The following is a 13190-nucleotide window of genomic DNA, read 5'->3' as shown; positions in this document are numbered from 1 at the left end:
TTGCTGCTCTGCAGTTAAGAAATCAGCCAGGCTTCCTGCTTTCTTTTTCTTCTAGCCCCCCCCCCCTTTAATTTCGTTTGGCACCTTGCTATTACAGAAACTTGGATTTATTTCTTGCACTGACATTGCTACCCTAATATTATTGCCTTATGCACCATCAACTCTCTCCCACTCCCTCTATGCACCATGATGCATGTATAAAGTGATATTTCACTTCTTTGTAGCTTCCAGTCTGTCACTGTTTTGCAGGAGGAATTCAATCATACACCCGCCTTCGCACAATTAGAGTAGATTAAAGCACCCTGAAGCTTTTGCACAACGAACCTATTTCAAAGAAACACACCAATTTTTTTTGCAGGAACAAGGAAGTGTGGGATACCGATTGATGGAAATTGTACAACTTCTGCTCAAACCAATCAGAAGGCTCAATAAACAGTGAGCATCCTGATCAATTGCTTATGAAATTTTCTTACAATAAAGCAGTAAGTTTTGTTTCAATAAATAAACATTATGTAAACTCATTTATGAACAATAGCACAGAGTTTAGCATTCAAACCAGATCCTTGGGGGATCCCACTACTTACTTTCCTGCATTACAAGTCTGTTTACTCCTAGCCCCCGGAATCCGAACACACTGTATATTTATACTTCCAAAAAACTTTTGACAAGGACATACACCCAAAACTGTTTAATGCTCTTGTCATAGCATAAGATAGGCCATCTGATTGATCAGTAATTAGTTGAAGAACAATAAACAAAGGACAGAAGCAGAGAATTCTGCAGCATTCAGGGGTCACAGGGTGAGCAGATTATTGGCCAAGTCTACAGATGCCACCCAAACATTCAAGATGTTGGGCTGCAAAAAGCCTCTCCTCAAGCCTAGTGAATAGGCAACAAAATGGCAAATCCTCCCTTTAAAAAAATGGTGGTATGTGTTAGAAAAACACTGGGGCCAAATTTGAATAGTAGGGTGTCTGACATCTGGTGGGTGGGGCTTTTGTGTTGTTCTCCGGAATCGGGCCCTCCCTTCATGTGTTCGGTAAGGTTCAGTTAAAGAGACCAACTGTCATTCTCGCCTCATGATGTTGTTTTCGTTTCTTCAGTTTACAATTTTCTTTATTATTGAAGCTTTGTTTGACATATACGTGAGTCGCTTACTTTGCTGAAAGGAAAGATATTCTGCTGAAGAATGGTGGAATATCCTCAATTTGGGTGAGTGAGAAGATATTCTCAGTCTGACAGGAGGATTGTTTTTTCAATCACCCCACCCTTCACAACAGCATGTTGGCTCTCTTCCAGTGCATTGGTCAAGAAAAGTTGCATATTTTGTCAAAAGACCAGCCATTTCCCCTGGATAGTGAATTCTATCCAGACACAGTGCCTTTTTGATTATTTTGTCTGTTTCCCCTAGACTTTAATTGTGTCACCTCTAGTTGACCTTATTCAGATGCACTTCCTGAAGAAGGTGGCACAGGCATCATGGGTATTGATCTGTCTGATATCTTCCATGGGGAAAACAGAATTCATTTTTCCTCTCTCACATTTTCTTTCCTGTTTGTAGTGTTTGCCTATTTGCCTGGTCAAAATAGGAAAGTGTTGTGTGTTATCTCTCTTTTTTGCCATGGACTTGTGTGGTGAGAAGGCTGGAAAGAAGCACTTGCCTTTGGGGAAGGGGAAGGTGAAAAGCAGGAATGACAGCTTTAGCTGTAGAGACAGGGGAAGAGACAGATGATTGAACTATTGTACTGAGAAGCAACATGACAGTGATAGATGGAATATGAGAAACCATGAATAGAGAAGGATCACAGCTGATGGCAAGCTTTCAATAGAACAGCGGCATCTGATTGTACTTTTGAGATGCAGGGGATGTGGTCAACAAACAGGATTGGAAGCTAGCAGTTAATTAGCTTTTTGCCACTGTAACTGAATTAGTATCCAAGTGGAAATCTAATGAAGTCTCATTTGAAAACTGAATTAGGAGAGTATAGAGCACTCTACATTTTAGCAAAGCTTTACATCTAGTAAAACTGCCCACTGCTTTGCACAGTGGTGGGGAACTATCCTCTTCTCCAAGGGCCATATTCTCTGGGGAAGAAAGTCTGTCAGGTGCTGAATGCCAAACAGTGGGCTGGATGCTGCAGCAGGTGGTGGGTGGGGCCAGAACCTCCATCTTCTATCACTAGTCCCATCCGCACCATACATTTAAAGCATTCTGCATTTATAGAACTATGGCCTTGCCCAAATGAAGTATCATTTGTTTGCATAGAGATATAATAATTTCTAGATAATATATTGCTTTGCAGACAGGTTCCGGCACCTCTTTTTCTAGAAAAACAGCACTATATGTAGATTTCTGATCAACATAACCATATCCTTTCAGCATGGCTTAATCTTGTGCCTAATTGTTTCAGAATTCTCCAACTTTTCATTTACATAGTGATACTAAGTAGTGTCAGTCTGCCAACTCAACAAAGTTGACAAGATAAATAGGCCTCCACAGCATCTTAGTTTTAGAGAGGCCATCTGTCTTGGCAACTTTCAGCATCATTGGGTAATATAAGTAACATGTACATTTGATGGTCAGCGAGAGTACAGCACATTCCTTTCCTACCTCAGCCTCTGGAAAACATCACCAGAGCAATGCTGTTCTTAGCAGAAAATGAAATAAAAGTGTGATCACTCTCCCAGAATTCAACAGGAAAGCCTGGACAACAATGCTGAGGGAGTGCTAAATTATTCGAAGCAATTTAGGAAGGTGTCAAACTCAGCAGCAGAGGGTGTGATTTGCATTCAGACTGTTTCAGGTCTAGGGACCTCTGCCTAAGGATTTAGAAGACTGCTGCCAGTCTTATTGAATGGTGCTGGGTAAGTGGTGTGACTTGGTTTAAGGTCGTTTCATATGGCCAGTGTGATGAATGGATCCAGATATTCCAAGAGTTCTCTGTCATAGCCAGAGATTTCACATCCAGATGAGTTTTATTGTATTGGCCCCACAAACACTTTGCATTTTACTGAGGATGTAATACATGCTGCCTTTGAGTAATACTCAACCAAGTTCTAGTTAGAGCAGACCCAGTAAAATTTGAGTAGATTAATTGTTCTGTTTTTAATGTGCCTAAGGTATTCATCTCCATTAATTTCATATGGATTTGCTCTGAGTATGACTAACACTGGTTACAGCTCCTTGATTTCAGTCACAGTATAGCACATTCCTTCTCACTCTGAAATATATTTCCAGGGAGATGATGTTTGTACCGTAAGTGATAATGTGTGCTACTCATATGACAAGCTATCTGTCTAACAAGCCTATAATTTTTACACATACACTCTGTGTAACAGCACCCCTGTTGGGATACAACAGGTGCCCGCTATCTGTAGTTTTAAGAAATAATTAAAAACGTGAGTTTTTGTGTGTGTTTCAACAGACTTTTCCAGCCGGATGAAAATGCAGGCATTAGGTATTCATTTTAGGATTTTTAAAAACCTATTATTGGTTGTTCTTGTCCGGTTTTTAAATTAATTTTAGCTATTTTATGTCTGTAAAGTGGCTTGCAAGCCAAATAATAACAACAAGCTATCTGCCTCAAGGTTCTAGAAGGGTTATGTTTAACATAGCCATCTATGGGTCTACACGTTCAACTGAAAGCAAACAGAGATTAAACTGAATTCAAAGATAATTTTCAGAAAGGAAGGGGGAAGAGGAGATGCTTCTAGCAGTTTGCTTACAATCTGAGCTCATGGAAACTGAGAGAAGAGACCAATATATGTATATGGTGGCAACTTCCGACCTTTGCACAACTAAACTGAAAAGCTACTTCCTTTCTCTATTCTGAACTTAAGCTAATGTTTATATGGTCACAAGGATATAAGAGTGTAGCGAGGCATAAAAATGGCACCCCTTTTGGAATCCATCACATAAAGTGGGATGATTCATGTTGTTAGTGATAAGGCCATACCCTCACAAAAATAATTCAGGGATGAAAACAGGGGCACTTCTGTATTTAGAGGACCTAGTATCTAAATAATCTCTACTCCCTTCCTACACACTGCTGAACATCCGTGGAGGCAATAAATCATTTACAGTATATTCTTATTTAATTGTCCAATATCTTTCAAAACCATCTGTCATGCAACATCAAGCTTGATGATTGTAGCGGCAGATTAATATTTCCAGAAGGATAAGCACCAAGTGTTATGTTATTACAATGATCCTTTGAACAATTTTTAAACAGGTCCAGTTCTAATTATTTTGTGGGAGGGAGAAGATCTTGTAGATGTCCGCTGATGCAAATCCACAACCAGGAAGCTTTTTTAAAAAACAACAACAACACACCATATCAAGGATAATTGCTTGGTTATTTAATATATATTTTAGGCAGTTTGGAACATATCAAGGCAGTCTGGAACATATAAAGTCACACAATGATGATAAAGTTATTAAGGAATTACTTGCTTGCCTTGAGCATCCAAAGCAGTATAGCACACATGCCCCAAATCAGCACTGAGCAACCTGAAAAAAACAGAATGGGACCCACACAATCACCTTTAATCAGTTTTCCTTAATTCATAAATATACCCCAACACCCACCATTCCATCCTCATAGAGGTTTCATATTAACAGAAGTAAATGCCCTGGCAAGGTCTTCCTAAAAATGCTCCAAAAATCTATGCAAGAAGCAGATGCTCCCATGTGTGTTAACAACTGCCCCTGCCCCTAGAGCCTTAATTGAAGAAGTGCATCTCTTGCTGCTTTAGCAGATTCAGGCAGGTAAGAAGTACCAGCATCCAAGCATGTTATTTCATGGAGAGGGTTGTTGTGCTCTGGTCCTGCTTTTCCCCTAGATATCTGGTTGGCCGCTGTGAATTACGGATGGGCAAATCTGTCAGTTTCTGTTTCTGTCAGTTCTTCTCAGCCTTAAGCTCAGTTCTACACATCAGTTTGTGATATTCTGGGTGGTTTTTTTAACCCTCATGAGAATTCATAAGCATTTTAGTACAAATGTCTCCTAATATACACATTTCCATGCAATTTTCTCTCATACGTACATTTTTGCCAAGCAATTTCCCCATAGGTAATGAATTTGTAAATGTTCTTTTCACTAATATATGCATTTGTAGGGACACTTTATCCTAGTAAGTGCATTTCTGTGCACATTTCTTGGCTGTAGTACTGTGCCGCAAAATGCAGGGGTGTGTGGGTTTCAAAATAGCGCTGTGTTTTGGTTTCTGTATTGTTTAGGAAAGTGTGAGGTAGGTTCCTCTTTCAATGAATTTAATTTCTCCTTCACCACTACTGATATGGACCTTTGGTCTGATCCAGTGTTACTTTTTCTATGTTTGTGATGAAAATAGTTGAACATAACAATCAGGGCTTTTGTGGGACAGTGTTCGACAAGAGTCATGCTGCAGAAAAATGGGGCTTTCCCATGAAGATTGAGCTGATAAGAATGTCTACAAAGTTAACAGTGGTATGAAATATTGTACAGTTTGGGGAATCTATGTGTATGCTTTCTATTCAAAATCAGCAACTGTGGTAACTGAAGAAATATTTGTTCACAGAGGACTTAGGCCCCATCTACACCATATCTTTGGAGGAGTATCATACCACTTTAAACAGCCATAGCTTTCCCCCAAATAAACCTGGGAACTGCATTTTTTAAAGGTTCTGAGAGTGGCTAGGTGATTCTTATTTCCCTCAGAGCCACAATTCCTGGAGTGATTTATCAACCGATCCCTCTTCCCAGGGAATTCCCCAATTCCCCAAAAACTGGGAAAACTCCAGTTTATGTGCTAGACTTTGCCTGTCAGACTTCCATACTGGACCCACCAGGCCATTTTCCCTAAACCATGGTGAAATGGACATTGACATGACTATAAAGGAGCAGCAGCGTAAAGCATTCCTTTGCTGGAGCACACCTTCTTTAAATTTCACCAAGTGGTTTCCATGGAAACTGCTGCTAAAATGGAGGGCATAAAACCTCTGTTTTACCAGGAGTTTCAATGCTTGGTGCTACAGGAGCAGAAAAGCCCCTGTGCTGCAGTTCCCAAGTGCCCGACAACCAACTGGATATTGGGTGCTTAGGCAGCACTGTGTGACAGAGCTTTGATGGATTGAAAGGACCATTTACCTGTCAATCATCTTAGGTAATAATGACATTAGTGGGTTGTCACACCCACCTTGTCAAAGGCCCTGGCCTGCTGGGCCGAAAAGCTTCCCCACTTGAGAAAGCACAAGCAAACTTAGTATCTATGACCCTACCCACAAATAGTGAAATTTTGTGCCAATCACTGTAGAATAAGGTGTAGCTGCACTCACACTTGAAAAGGCAATCTAAAGAACTGTTGCAAAGCTGGAAGTCAGGGTACAACATAGGACAGCGGAGAAGGGGCAGAAACTCAGCCAGGATGAGATTTTTCAGAGTTCTCGGACATGTGGAGAGTCTCCATAGGTATAGGAGGCCGCCCACTTCAAGCTGTATTTACATTTGACCCAAATGAGCATCTTAAGAAAAAATTATTCCCACCTGGAAACCAAGTACTAGAAAAGCATAATATGTGTGATGCACAGTCACAATTAGAACACATTGAGAGTCCTATTGATTTCAGCCGCAGAAAGTTAAGAATGCCCTTATTGTTCTCCCATGACTGAAATCAATTGTACTTAAATAGTCTGGATTGCATCCAATGACTGTGAAAGCTCTTTGTTCAAACTAACCCAGAACCTTCATTCTATCAACAAGGGCTTAAAAAAAGAAGCTGTTCATGGAAAAACACATATATAACAGGTAAACAACGCCCCCCCAATAAATCTATACAGAAGGGTTTTCATCTGCAAAAAGAAAAATAACATGTCTGGCAAAATTTGCTGCTAATTCACACTGTGGAGAAAATGGAAGGCAAGGCATGGAAGGCAAACAGCTTGAGGTGATAAACAAGGGCCTCCCCTCCTTCCTGCTTCTCACTTGAAGAATGATCAATTTGCCCTCTCTGCTGCTCCATTTTTGGACGACCAAAAATGGCTGTTAGTGGCCATGCCAACAGCAAAATTGTAGGACTACATCTAAATTCAAGTGAAGCAAAGCAGCCATTTTGAACATGCTATTGTCTGTTCAGCTGAAAATACAGCAGCAGAAAATTGATGTTTTCTCTTTTCATTGCTGATCAAGATGACTCAACAACTTCAGATAAGAAGGTGCGTATAGTCAGTTCCCAAGCCTGCTTAGCATGTTCATATGACAACATCTACCCCCCGCCCTGTCTTTAGCGAACATATCCTGTTTTGCCAAACAACAGTTCTCTGAAAGCACAGATAAGAAAGTTGTGCCTGGGGATCTAAAGCTATTGCAGACTAGCAACAGGTAGGAAAAGGCTGGCAGGGGTTGTTTAAATATCACTCTCACATAAATACAGTTTTCTGGTGATGTTTTGCAGATGTTTTCTAGGGCTATTGCAGGTTGCGAGTAGAGACCAGTTCATTTTTCTGGATACTTTTGTTCCACACGCAACAGGGAGACAGATGTCAGGCCTATGAGGGAGATAATTGAATAGAAGGAGATGTGGGCTGGAACTCTCTTAGCCGTGTCAGTGCCAGTTCTGCAGAGACAGTCACAAGTACTCAGTAAGAGCTTGTTCATAAGCTTAGTTGACCTGGTGGGGGAAATGGATTTTCATTCATGAGAGACATCTGACGAAAGAAGGCTAACTCCTGATGCTAATTCTACAATTTTCACCACATCAGTGAAAACAACAACAACAAAAACCACTTGCAATCACATTCAGAAAATTGGTGGTACAATGTAGAGCGGAAGAGAGCTTACAGGGCGAAGCAGTCGTCATGTGCAGCTGTCGAAAAAAGGCAGCACCAGCAGGAGCCAGAAGCAAAAGTTTACATCAGTGGTTTCCAAAAATACTAAATGAAGTGCTTGTTAGTTTATCAGGCTTTATTTTGAAGAACTGAACTACTAATATTGACAACAGAAAATTTTTTTGAGGGATAGTGTTTCTTCTGGGCTAAAAGGGAAACGGCTTCAGCTGGCTGGCTAAACCAGGTGAGGGTAGCCAATGGGTCTCAAATCATTGGTGAGTAAGGGTCTTCCACTGTATGTGAAGACAGGCTTCAGCAGACTGAGTGGACAAGACCAATAGTGAGTCCAATGGTCAAGAAGTTTCTGCATGTGCTATAGAAGTGAGGGGCAGAAGGTTGTCAGCCTGGGAAGGGAGGCCAACTAGGAGAAGGAAAACTCTGATCCTAAACCTCCTCTGCCTTGTGGGAGATACACGGGAGAAGAAAAGGTTATGAAACAAACTCTATGCGCCAGGGATGTCCAACTCCCAAGAGTTCAGGTCAAAGTTGTTGAGCTTTTTTGTAAGGAAAGGAATGTGTGGAAATTTAGTAAAGGAGAAAGGGGCAAAGGGGAGAGGTCGCTCACTAAAAAAACGCTAAGAGAACAAACAGCCTCACAGCGAAAATTCCATCTCCCACTCTAGCGATCATGTGCGGATGGAGGATGGGGTGAGGCCAAAAGCTCTTATGCCACTGCAAAGGAAAAGGAGACCGCGATTGACTGGAGCCTTCATAGGATTGACCAGTAGATCCCGATCGACCTGCTGGACCTCCCTGCTCTACACAAATCCAGAGTGGCGTTCCTAAAAAGGTTGGATGGTGCCCTGTCTTGCAGCCAAGCTGGTGCCAAAACTACTGCTCTGCTTTCCTTTGGAACACATAAGTGAGTCCAAGAGAGGGGTCTTGTTGTCTGGGCAGCCCAGGACCTCCATGCACACTGCCCAGGCTAGCACCTCATGGAGGTCAATATGATGCTGTTAATGCAGCAGTTTGACTTCACCCGAGGCGCACTCCATTGTCTCTTGAGACAGACGAATACCAACAGCCAACATCATGTTATATAATCATATAGCATGGTTGGGGTGGGGAGGTTTAACCCTCATCTCTTTAGCTATCACCCTGTCAACATTTGTCATGTGCTACAATTCGTGATAGAAAAAAAATCTTATTGGCACCAGTGGGGTTCCCCTGCCCCCTAAACAGAGCGTGAGATCCTCCCCATCAGGATCTCAGTAGGGGAGGGAAGGACAATTTAAAAACAAAAATGAAAACCCCAAAACCCTGCTGTGGCTTTAACAGTTAAAACACAGAGACAGCTAGTTCAGAATGAAACTTGTAAAAAGAATCACCAACACCCACAACTGAGGTCAATCACTAATCAACAATTTCCTGCCTTGAGGCAACACTTACTTTGCTTGACAATTTAGCTAGTGCTGGGAAGGGTATCATGACCTGTGAAACACTTGAGTAAGCCACACTGGTACTGTGAGGCCCTGCCTTTATTAGATTGGAGATTTGGAAGAAATGATCTGTTTCAGAATATTTGTCTACTGGTCACGACCATGCTCCACCATGACAAACAGAGCTGCTGTGGAGAATGTTTGGAAGAGATAAATAGATTAAGGGGATTAGATGTTTACTTCTTCTTAGGTCAGAGAACCTACATATTTGTCTCTTATGGTTTTCCTAATCCCAAGATCTGAAAATTAGGAAAACCATAAGAGACAAATATGTAGGTTCTCTGACCTAAGAAGCAGTAAACATCTAATCCCCTTAATCTATTTATCTCTTCCAAACATTCTCCACAGCAGCTCTGTTTGTCATGGTGGAGCATGGTCGTGACCAGTAGACAAATATTCTGAAACAGATCATTTCTTCCAAATCCCCAATCTAATAAAGGCAGGGCCCTGATTCTATGGGCCCTTCCAGACTGGGTTTCCTTTTTGTGTGGGTGCATTCTGTGCCATATTGTTGATACCATAACAGTGCCTTAGTGGTGGGTTTGTATTAGACTGTCCACACATCATTCCACTTTACTAGTTGATCCGCATTGCTTCCTCAGTGTCTGGAGGGACACACTTGGGCTATACTGCAACAAAACTGGAACACCCTGTCTGCTGCAGAACACATGGCAGGTGTCACAGTTTGAAAGCTTGGAGCAGCCTGGAATTACTCAGCCCCATGACCCATTCTGCCTCATTCAGCATTGCTTAAAAGCCAAAATAAATCTGTACTGCAGAAAAGTCTTCAATATTAGTTATAATAAGATAAATGTTACAAAATAACAAGTTGATGCATTACAGGCAAGCAATGGGCTTCAGTTCTTTAAGTGGTTAAATAAACTTCCCTCTTTCTGGTCCCTCTAGCACATAAATTGGCTTTGCAAGTCTCATCTTTCCGTTGTGAGAGCTCTGCAGCCCCTCTTTCTGGTGCTGAATCATCAGGTAACATCTCACTGAAATGGAAAAACACAAGCCCCCTCTGACGCTTTTGCCAGAGTGGAACCTCTTGGCTAAGGTAAACTTTCCTTTACAGCATTTTAAATGCTATGCATTCAAAACCAGCATTTGATGTGCATTAAATGTAACTTTAACAGCTTAACAACATGCATCTTGTGAACGGCCCCGAGACCTGTGAGTATAGGGTGGTATACAAATTTAAGAAATATAGTAATTATAATAACCATCCCAATACCACCATGAGCAGAAATCATCCTGAATGCATGATGCTGAAAAATTCCTCCAAGCCTGGTCTCTTCCTTAGCAGCCTGGCCTATGCATCCCTAATTTATTTCCAGGGCAGCTTTTCCATGATCAAAGGCAAAGCAGGGAAATGCACAGCTTGGAGAAAGAGCCGAGGGAGGCCTGGTCTCTCAGACAGCAGGACAGGAGGCAGAAGCAGATGAACGTGATATGCCAGAGATGCAGTGAACAGGGATTTAAAGATGTTGCTGGGAAAGCTGAGGGGAGAGCACAGGACGCTGCCAGCTGGCACTGACTGATGCAGACTGAGAGCAACTTCTCTAAAGCAGGACTAGGAGAGAGCTGAAACTCTTACTATGCATGAAAACCTCACATGGTTGCTGGAAAGTGGGATCACATAGTACCGGTATCTATTGAGCCCCATGTAAAAACTTTGTTGGGGTATTAAATCTGAACAGCAGAAGATATCCTAATAACTTCAGGCTCAAAGGAAGTTACCCAGGCTCAAAGGAACTCCCACCCTCTATGTGAACACAGGTTTCTCTTAATCTACACATTTTTGGCAAGCAACTTCCTCTAACATAATCCTTTCCCCCATATATTATTTTCACTAATACATGCATTATGTACTCACTTTACCTAATGTATATACTTTGTACATTATTATTTTTTTGGTTGGTAAATGCACTGCAGAATTTGGAGAAATGTGAACTTTGAGAGATAGCAGCATTTTAGTTTGTGCTTTAATTTGCACTTCCAGAACCGGCATGAAAACAAAAGTAATTTATCCCCTATTTGTATCAGACATAATGTTGTGACGGCATTGACAAAAATCAGATAACTACCCACTGCCACTGTAGATTCAACAGCAGTGTAAGCAGATGAGTCAGAGCCTGTGACGGCAAAGGAAAAAGAAAATAGCACAGGGAAGTACATCTCCAAAACAGTGTAGGAGGCAGTACATTCACCTAAAATGAGAGGGATAAGGCCAGCATACATTACTGTTCTATCTTTTTTTGTATACAGCACTAAACTGCCTCTAGGCTAGACTACTGCAAGGTGGGGGGGGGGAGCTGCCTTTGAAGATTCATGTAAGCTTCCATTAGAACCAAATGCAGCAAGAAGATAACTCAGTGGGACAGTTCTACTGAATATATCTCACCAGTTCTTAAACGGCTTATTGAATGCCAGCTGGTTTCTGGATCCAAATCAAAGCATCCATATAGCCATAAATTATTGGGTACTTGGAAAGCTTGTGTAGCATGATTCATTTTTGGCTGATTACAAACTTGTCCATAAACTTGCTCTTGGTACAATGGGCAGCATTCAAGACTGCTGGCAGTCAATGTAATGTTGCATCTACTTCATTGCCTCCCGAGTTGGACCCAGATCCTATTCAAGGTACTGTTTGTGACCTTTACCAAGCTCAGAAAATGGAGGGTTCTTCTCAAGAACTGTTGTTCATCTTAACAACAAAAAGAGTTTTCTCTTTTCTCCTGGACAAGTATTATGTTTGAGCTCTTGACATGCTTGCAATTCATTGCAGGCAATCCGGCCTTCATAAAGTTAATAAATCAGCAGGGATGGAGTAATTCATTGATCCTAAGAGCCTGTCCTCTTATTTTATTTCTATGTGGCTACCCTCTGCTTCAAGATTGTGGCACCCAATGAATAAATTACTGGTGTAGAAGGGCAAATGTGTGTCCTTTACATGAATATTGTGTATAATGAGAGCGCCTTCTTCATTTACATGCCTCACACATAGGAGGAAACGACCAAAACCCAAAATGATTTAAAAACAAAAAAAGAGTTGTAAATCAGATGGTTAGAATACGAAAATCAATTGAAACTCAAATTTTAAACTGACACTTTACAGTGAAGTTTGTGCTGGTGTGGAACTCAGGTTTGCAAATGAAATTTCTGTCCTCCTGGTGGGTTTTGCTCCATAAACCTAATTTAACCACCCTCCCAAATTGGGTTTTGCCAAACAAATTTTATTGAGCTGGTTAAAAAACTTAGCTGTTCTGTCAGGGTTTGTTGAAGCCCATTGGTCAAGGAAGAGTCCTAAGGGTCTGGGTGGCATCAGAATGGGGCAAACTGGAGGCAGCAGTGTCTCGAATAAAAAGATGTGGGTTACAGGTAGCAGTAGTCCTAAAGCTGAGGCAAGGCAGGGAGCTAGCCAGATGCAAGAACTGCAGGTTGCTTCTAAGGGGAAAACTTATTCTGACAACTCCCTGAGCAGATCTGAACCCTAAGTAGTGAGGTAAGCGTCAAAAACTGCCTGAGTCTATTTCCCTTTAATGAGAGTTGGATCCTCTGGCCTAGGGTCTATTCACCCTGGCATTTTGTATTCTCTTGATATGCCTGCTAATCGGTCAAGGAATCTTCAGTGATTGGTGAGGCAGTTCTTTGGTTGTCTCAAGCTGATCTGCTTGGTTGGCTTGGGCTGACTCTGAGAGGTCTGGGTTGTTGATTCCTATTGGACAGGAGGATTTTTCTGTGCTGGACTTCATCATAGGCTCCATCCCAAATGGGGCTTCAGATCCCCAGAAGTTGGGTGAGCTCTGACCCTCATGTCTTTCAGGTCTGTATTAGCATTATTACCCAGGGATAATGTCCAGACTTGTGACATTCCTGTTCTGTAT

General features: G+C 41.6%; 1 long non-coding RNA gene across 2 annotated transcripts in view; it reads left to right on the top strand.

Moving 5' to 3' along the window:
* The first annotated feature begins 742 nt into the window (after positions 1–742).
* Positions 743–13190, top strand: part of LOC310842520 — an 88649-nt gene continuing 76201 nt past the window's right edge. The window contains exons 1-3 of one of the 2 annotated variants that reach the window (XR_014563145.1): positions 743–1212; positions 8488–8654; positions 10210–10360. This is a non-coding gene — a long non-coding RNA (uncharacterized lncRNA). The remainder of the gene's footprint in view (positions 1213–8487; positions 8655–10209; positions 10361–13190) is intronic. The other variant, XR_014563144.1, reaches the window with a different exon arrangement.

This window comes from Podarcis gaigeae (assembly GCF_964106915.1).
Source record: "Podarcis gaigeae genome assembly, chromosome: 4".
In the NCBI taxonomy this organism is placed as follows: domain Eukaryota; kingdom Metazoa; phylum Chordata; class Lepidosauria; order Squamata; family Lacertidae; genus Podarcis; species Podarcis gaigeae.
Note: the sequence above shows the minus strand (reverse complement) of the source record. Positions and strands in the feature narration are given on the sequence as shown.